The following is an 8,887-nucleotide window of genomic DNA, read 5'->3' on the forward strand; positions in this document are numbered from 1 at the left end:
GCAAGAAAAAAATAACTAGTAGAGAAGATTGATACCAAGAGGTAAACCTGACCATGTGGCTCTTAGGTTTTTGGAACTGGTTTGCAGCAGGAATGTAGAAAAGTTTGGGATTTGGTACTAGAAAATTGCTAGAATATAGACATTAATGGGCCATTCTGGTTGCAGTTTAAGGTTCTAGAATGCTAAGAGAAACATAAGGCATGGATGTCCACTTCATGAAGTTTCAGAGGGGAACATGGGAAATGCGCTAGGTGCCATTCAGGTTATATTGGTTCATGAGAGGGATAAGGTGGGAACTCAGGACCTTTGGATGAGCAACCAGTGTTCTTAACTGCTGAGCCATCTCTCCAGGCCCATGGATTTGATTTGTAATATCCCATGAATCTTGAAAATATGATAATTTTGAACTGGGCACAGTGTACAGCTTTAATCTCTCCACTCCAGAAGCAGGTGAGTCTCTGAGCTCTAGGCCAGCTTGGACTACAGAGCCAAGTCCCAGGACAGTGAGGGCTATACAGAGAAACCTTGTCTCAAAAATGAAGACAAAAAAAATACCATTCATACTTTCTCACTAAGGTTTCTCCGCCTTGTTTTTATGTGTCTATTCCTCCACCTTGTCCTCAGGCTCAGTTGTTCTGTCTGTTTCTTGATCCTGGTCTATTGCTGGGGATTTTCAAGGAGTCTTTTATTTTACTTACTGTGTTTTTCATATCTAGTATTTCTGATACTTAGTTTTGAAAACAAACAAATTTTTATTGATTTGTCTTTCACATCTTGCATTGTTTTTATTTTATGTAGGTGTCTATTTGAATTCCCGCAAAGATTTACTTGTATCTTCTTTGATTTCTTTTAATATAATTATATTTTATTATTTGGGATTTTATTTAATTCCTCTCACTGGATGCCAATACCATTGGATTAGTAATTGGTGGGGTGGGGGTTTGTTTTAATATTACTGTGTTGGGATTATTTCTTTGACTGGAATTTTTATTAGCTATATTCTTTCAGTTGAAATATTTGCAGTGTTCAAGTGGGGCTTGATTGTAGAAGAGTTGACATATATATGTATGTATACATGTATATTTTGTTGTTGTTGTTGTTGTTTAGAAGTGATAGCCTTAGTCCAAGAGCCCAGGGTGTTTAGTGCTTCATGTATATCTTCTCCTAGGGTAGAATTTTAACTACAAAAGCAACCAGAGCTCCTGACCATTCCCATTATGCAATTGCCACAGTAGCCAGGGGACACCAGTAGCTCCCCCTCCCTTTTAAAACGGAGGGTAAAGGAACAAGGAGAAGCATAGTATGCTGTATAATAAATAGGACTAGTCACTAAGATTCCTAGCGGGAGAAATAACCGCGAATGTGGGGACAGTGATAAGTATCAGATCAACTTTGGAAATAAAATTAAAATGGAGGAAGAACTTGGAAACTTAAGATCCTGTTACGATCTACAGATTTTAGATATTGTTAAAACTATGGAAGTTTTTAGTTCAGAAGTATAAAAATAGATGGGAATGAGGAAGTAGATTGGTTGTGCATAGGAAGAATAGAGAATACCCAGCTATAGACTGGACAGAACAATCCTAAAACCTATCCAAACAGCTTTAAACTAAAGCAAAGCTATTATGAGATGTGCAAGAATGAAGCTTAAAATATTTTTAAAAAGCCAAACATAAGAATAATAAACCAAGAGATACAGTGTGATAAAAGTTTTTTGTGGTTTGTTTGTTTGTTTGTTGCATCAGTGCTCTTCCTCGTGGGATGAGTTTTGAGTCATAGAAGGTGTTCAGTTTGCAATTCCAGCTCAAATTCATAAAACCAGATTTGGGGTGTGTACTGCACCAAGGAGTTTAGACCAGTTAAGCTTTCAAGTGAGTTTTTGGCACAGCTGTACTGAGTTGAGTGTGTGATTCTCAGTTTCCTCCTTGGTGCTCTGAGTGGTGCTGTGAGAGCTAGGTGTGAGCAGGAGCTCTTGATGACTCTAGGACCAGCCTTGTCAGAATGACTCACTTCAGCCCAGCTTCAAAACCAGAGCGGTTGTGCCCGGTCCGCTTTTGGTTCTGCTGCAACTCTTCCCTTGAGTGTTCGATAGTGGTGGCCTGTCGGGGGTCGGGGTTCTCAGGGACTTTTATCCATCTCCTCCTTTGGCTTCAGCTCATGCAGCTGACCCACAGGCTTGCTGTGCTTAAAGGAGAAGCACAACCAGCAGTTTCTTACAGCCCTCATTGGAGCCTCTTATCCAGGCAGATCCAATTCAGTCACTGCTGCCTGCGTTCCATGGAAATCTCACCTAACCTAACAAATTAATTTATAGGTATTATCTCTTACAGGAGTAGAGATTATTGTATTTTATCTTGACTGTTTCTTTCATTGAGTCTTATTGGTGGGACTTAAAATCCACCATCTGACCCATAAATTCTCAGCTTGAATTCATTTTAGTCCATAGTATTGGTAAGGGTTTGTCATTAGAATTAGAGCCTTTACCTGAAGAACAACGGTAACAATGGCTGTTGTTTGTATGTAAGAGGTGCTGTTGATAGTTACCCAGTCTAAAACATTTGTTTTGTTGAGTCTTTTTTTTTAATTTACATTAAAATTTTAAAAAAATTTATGTGTGTATGTTTTGTTTACATATATGTATGTACCACATGCCTGCCTGGTGCCCAAGGAAGCAAGAAGAAGGCTTTGGAATATGTAGAACTAGAGTTACAGATGGTTGTAAGCTACAGTGTGGGTTCTGGGAACTGAACCTGGGTCCTCTTTAAGAATGACAAGTGCTCTTAATTGCTGGACCATTTCTCCAGCCCAGAATGGGTCATGAGGACAGGGATGTGTGAGAACACACATCTAACAATCTGTAACTAGAGTGTTTTTATGTAGTCCGTGCTCTTTTGGTTAGTTTTGTAGTAGAGACTAGAGTGAGCTATAACAAAGGGCAAGGAATTCCTACAGTGAATAAAGGACGTTCAGGCCAGATGGCAGAGATAGTCAAAGTCATAGCCTAAGCAAAAGAAATGATTACCACCCAGCTGGAAATAGAGAGGGCCTCACATACTGACCCAGGAGATGAACAAGAAAAGCCAAAACATCATAGTCACAGCAGGATTATTTTTTATTGTTATTTCATGTGTGTGGGCATTTTGCCTGCATGTATTGTGTGCACTAAATACATGCCAGGGAGCCAGAAAAGGACATCTGGTCCTCTGGGACTGGCGTTACTGGAAATGTGAGCTGTCACGTGGGTGCTGAGGACCAAACCCAGGTCTTCTGGAAGAACAGCCAGTGCTTGTAACGGTTAAACCATCGTTCCAGCTCACAAAGTAGTTTTTAAATACAAGGTTAAATTTCTTAGAGCTGTAATTAATCTTAGAACTCCTTCTGAAGATATTTGTTCCAGGCTAGAGTTAGGGCATTCTCAATAATCTGCTAGGTAGGCAAACTCCTGAGGTATTTACCGTAATGCCCAAGCAGACAGTCTCTTACGGATTTAAAAACCTTTCCTGCTCTTTCAGATATATGGACGTCTTACCTTTTCGAAAAGGAGCAAGTCACCTGTAGATTTGTTGGTATAGTGTGAAACGTTAGCTTGAGTTGAGACAGATCTGAGACAGGAATCCTTTGGTTAAAAGGGTTATTTGTCCTTGTAGGACACAATCTCCAGGTTTGATTTTAAAATCTAGGATAGGATAGTGAGGAGGGTGCCAGGAAATGTTGACCAGCTTAGAACCCTAAGCAGCCTTCTAAGAATCAAGGCACAAAGACCTCAGAGAGGGTTTAGTAGGGATACCAGTGTTGAGAAAAAGCCTGTGGTGGGATAACTTGAAAGGTCTTAAGCATAAAGGTGCTTGTTATCTTTGTTTCCTTTCCTGTTGCTATGACTTACTACTATGACAGAAGCAACTTAGGGGACAAAGGCTTTGTTCTGGCTGACAGTTCAAGGGTGTAGTCCATCATGACAGGGAAGGTAAGGGGGCAGAGCTGAAGGAGCTGGGAACATACCACCCACAGTCAGGAGCCTGAGAACAAAGAATGCTTGCTGTCACCCAGCTTCCTTTCTTCACTTATTTGTACAGTCCCAGCAGCTAGGGAATACCATCTCCCACCTCTATGCAACCAAAATAATTCTATATTTTGTCAAGCTGACAGCACTATCACACATGCCTTGAGAATGTTTCTAAATCTTGAAAGAAAAGAAAAGGAAAGAAAAAAAAAAAAAAAAAAAAGACAGGCACTGACTTACGGCCCTTATTGAAGCTCCAGAGATGATTTGATAAGGTGTTTTAAGATAAAATGAACCTTTCAATTTTTCCTGAAGATCGAGGGCGATACACATGGTGGAATATAAAGAGGATACCCAAGCTTTGTGAGACCTGTCGGGTTATTTTGGAAACAAAGGCTGTATCACTTTAGAGAGAAATTTTGGGTAGGGGACAGATCTGTGGAGTATCAATTGTAACAATACTTGGTTATGGGCCAGTCATGGTGGCGCACGCCTTTAATCCAGCATTCTGAGAGGCAGGGCCAGGTGGATCCTGTCAGTTCAAGGTCAGTCTGGTCTACAAAGCAAGTCCAGGTCAGCCAAGGCTACACCGAAACCCTGTGTTGAAACCCCCCCCCCCCAAATAAGACTGCTTGGTTGATTTCCAAAGCATTTTTTGTTTTGGTGTGAAAAGGCCCTAGGCAGCACCAAAAAATGTCAATAACATTGAATAAACACTTGGATTGTTTTATTTAAATTGAGTGAAATCCATTCACCAATTCTATTCAAGTAAGTATCTACTCAACTAAATGAGTTAAGGAGGAGCTTGAGGAGTGACAGGCCTAAGATAGAGCAGTTTATACTGAAGACTTATAATTTAATTCCTGGCTTGAGAAGTGGATAAGGGGAATATGGAGATTGTGAAGAGGGGTGTCCCCACGTAGAAGCATTCTGTAGTATAATAAGATGATCCCTTTGTTAACTGCCAAGAAGGATACATCTTCCTTGTAAGGAAAGCCAGATCACGTTTTATTAGCTTCTTTCTCTATTGATTCCTCCTATTCCTTTTAGCCATGCTCAGGAATGACTGAGGAAATGAATAGCTAGGGCCTTGGTAGCTGGTAAAGGGCAACTTTTCTTTCTTTCTTTCTTTCTTTCTTTCTTTCTTTCTTTCTTTCCTTCTTTCTTTCATCCATCCTGTTATTTTGCAGTGTTTCTAAAGCTTGGGTCTTGATGTCCTGTGCAGTAGATAACTGAAGCCTGGCTTGGGGTTTGTGCATCTGCAGTTAAAAGTCCTCTTCTAGATTGCTGCACAGGATAGGGAAGGCATGGGAGGAGTCAATATAGATGTTAAGTCTTACCTTTTTCCAGGATGAGAACTCTGGTAAAGGCAACAAGTTATATGCTATGGGATGATGTTGTTTGAGGATATGTAAATACCTATAAAAACTAAAAACCGGCCGGGCAGTGGTGGCGCACGCCTTTAATCCCAGCACTCGGGAGGCAGAGCCAGGTGGATCCCTGTGAGTTCGAGGCCAGCCTGGTCTACAATGCGAGTCCAGGACAGCCAAGGCTATACAGAGAAACCCTGTCTCAGGAGGGGAAAAAAACTAAAAACCTATGTCCACACACAACATGTGCGAGATTGTCTATAACAGCATATTCTTTTTAAAAATATATTTTTATTAATTTATTCCTATTACATCTCAATGGTTATCCCACCCCTTGTATCCTCCCATTCCTCCCTCTCCCATTTCCTCCTTACTCCTCTCCCCCATGACTGTTACTGAGGGGGACCTCCTCCCCCTGTATATGCTCATAGGGTATCAAGTCTCTTCTTGGTAGCCTGCTATCCTTCCCCTGAGTGCCATCAGGTCTCCTCATCCAGGGGACGTGGTCAAATATGGGGCACCAGAGTTCGTATGAAAATCAGACCCCACTCTCCACTCAATTGTGAAGAATGTCCTGTCTGGGTAGGCGTTAGAAGTTTACTGCATGTATTGTCCTTGGCTGGTGCCATAGTTTGAGCAGGACCCCAGGACCCAGATCTGCCCGTCATAATGTTCTTGTAGGTTTCTAGGACCCTCTGGATCCTTCTATTTCCCCATTCTGCCATGCTTCTCTCACCTAGAGTCCAAACAGGATGTCCTCCCTTCTATCCCACTTTGCTGATAAGTGAAGACTTTCATGGGACATGCCCCTAGGGCTAGTGTCCAGATATAATTAAGTACATACCATTTGAGTCTTTCTGCTTCTGGGTTAACTCACACATTATGTATGATCATTTCTAGTTCAATCCATTTGTCCACAAATCTCGGGAATTCTTTGTTTTTAATAGCTGAGTAGTATTCCATAGTGTATATGTACCACAGTTTCTTTATCCACTCTTCTACTGAGGGACACTTAGGCTGTTTCCATGTTCTGGTTATTATGAATAAGGCTGCTACGAACATGATTGAGCAAATGTTCTTGTGTGCTGGAGCATCTTCTGGGTATATTCCAAGGAGTGGAATAGCTGGGTCTTGAGGAAGCCCTATTCCCAGTTTTCTGATAGAGTGCCAGATAAGATTTTCAAAGTGGCTGTACTAGTTTGCATTCCCACCAGCAATGAAGGAGTGTTCCTCTCTCTCTAACAGCATATTCTTTTTTTTTTTTTTTTTTTTTTTTTTTGGTTTTTCGAGACAGGGTTTCTCTGTGTAGCCTTGGCCATCCTGGACTCACTTTGTAGACCAGGCTGGCCTCGAACTCAGAGCGATCCGCCTGCCTCTGCCTCCCGAGTGCTGGGATTAAAGGCATGCGCCACCACGCCCAGCTTAACAGCATATTCTTAATCAAAAGATAGAAACAGATTGAAGGGAGAACTCAGTGGCAAAGTACTTGTGCAAACATAAGGATCTGAATTCAGCTCCCCAACACCGTATAAATTATTGGTCATGGTGTTAAGTACCTGTGATCTCAGAACTGAGGACACAGAAGCAGGAAGGCCCCAGAGAGCTAATTGTAGTTTTTAGTTCTTTTAGGATTGGGAGAGACTACTGTACTACTATTCCAACTACTGACATTCTCTGTCTCTAGTTACTATCTGAAACATTTATTTGATTATTAGAACTCTGTAATATAGGTTCTATCATCCCTGTTTAACTGCTGCAGAAATTTAAAGTACAAAGGTTAAAGTTCATATCACTATGTACATGACATAATCAAGATGCCAATCCAGTATTCTGGTTCCATTCTTTGCTTTTAGGTACTGATGGAAAATAGCGGCACATTTCTTCATCTTGGCTGCTCTTTAAATTAAACTGTGTCCTTTAGAGTGTTTCCAGGTATAATAGGCACAAGATAGAGAGAAAACATGCCTCTGCTTTTAAAATTGGACCATCAAGAGTGATTACTTTGATTAGGATCATGTGATTGGGGGCAGTCACTATTTTTTCCTTTTAGGAAAGAAGAAAAGAGTTGAATGGTGTTTGGAACTCAGAATGAACTCCTTTTCTAATTTCTAGCTCTTTGATCATAGAAGATGGAGGTAACAACACCAGGTTGAAAAAGTTTTTCACTCCCTCCTTGCATAGGTAGCCTTAGAAGGCTGATACAGTTCCAGGGCCTCCACTCAAATCATGTTTGAAGTGGTCTCATTTTAGCATTCTATTGATATTTTCCAAATATGATGTTTAATTTCTTGTTTTTATACCTTTGTGTTCATGTAGATGTTTCCTGCATTACGAATGTCATTTGCTTTAAAGGCATTCTTCTGCCCTCAACCACATGATTGAAACCAAAGCAGTTACTCTTGATGGCCCAGCTTTGAAAGCAGTGGCCAGTTTAGTGACATACAACAATGAACAACACAATGCTATATGTAGCCTTCCTGTCTGAGTGAGAGAAAAATTATCAAATTCATTAAATTATTCTCTGCCTAGATCAGTCCTAACTATATTATCTCTTTGTGATTACTTTGGAATTTTGTTTGCTTTTTAAATTTGGATTTACAATTTTTTGTTGTTTTGATCTTTTGTTCATTTGGTTTTTTTGTTTTGTTTGTTTGTTTGTTTTGTTTTGAGAGAAACCCTGGGTAACAGCCCTGTCTGTCCTGGACTCACTTGTAGACCAGGCTGGCCTCAAACTCATGGAGATCTGCCTGCCTCTACTTCTCCAGTGCTGGGATTAAAGGCGTGTGCCCAGATTTTTTAGGATAGAATCTTGCTATGTTATATACCCCTGGTTGGCCTGGAACTCATCATGTAAGCCAGGCTGGCCTTGAACTTATGGTAATTTTCCTAATGCTACTGCCTCAAATGCTAGGATTACAAGCATGCACTGCCATGTCTGCCTGTGATTACTTGTATTTAAGAATATATGGAGCAAGATTTCTTTGGTTGTTATCTTTAATGATCTTTGGCTTTCTTCTTCTTTGAAGGATTTGAGCAATGCTTTAATCCATAAAACAGAATGAATGTTGCTGGAGCAGGTTTGAATTTGGTCAAGGTCATTATTTCTATGGCATCAGCTCTCTTACCTTCTTAGAAGCATAGGATTCATTTCACATTACCCTTTATTGTGATGTCAATGGGGAATAGTTTTGTCTCTTGTCATTAGATTTTTTGGACTTTTTTAAAACCTTGAAAGCTTTTCTTTTTTCCTTCTCCTTTCCCCCCTATACATTTATCTGAGTAAAAAAAAATTCCTTAAAACTTTTTTTCAAGTCAGGGTTTCTCTGTGTATCCCTGGCTGTCCTGTACTCACTTTGTAGACCAGGCTGGCCTTGAACTCACAGAGATCTGCTTGCCTTTGCCTCTCTGAGTGCTGGGAGATAAAATTATTATATAATGTTTGCCTGGTATTATTGCTGCAGGTTCACAGGGATAAGTATATACCTACTGGCCAAGGTGTCTTTGACAACCAAAAAAT

The sequence above is a fragment of the Acomys russatus genome, chromosome 14, assembly GCF_903995435.1.
Source record: "Acomys russatus chromosome 14, mAcoRus1.1, whole genome shotgun sequence".
NCBI lineage: Eukaryota > Metazoa > Chordata > Mammalia > Rodentia > Muridae > Acomys > Acomys russatus.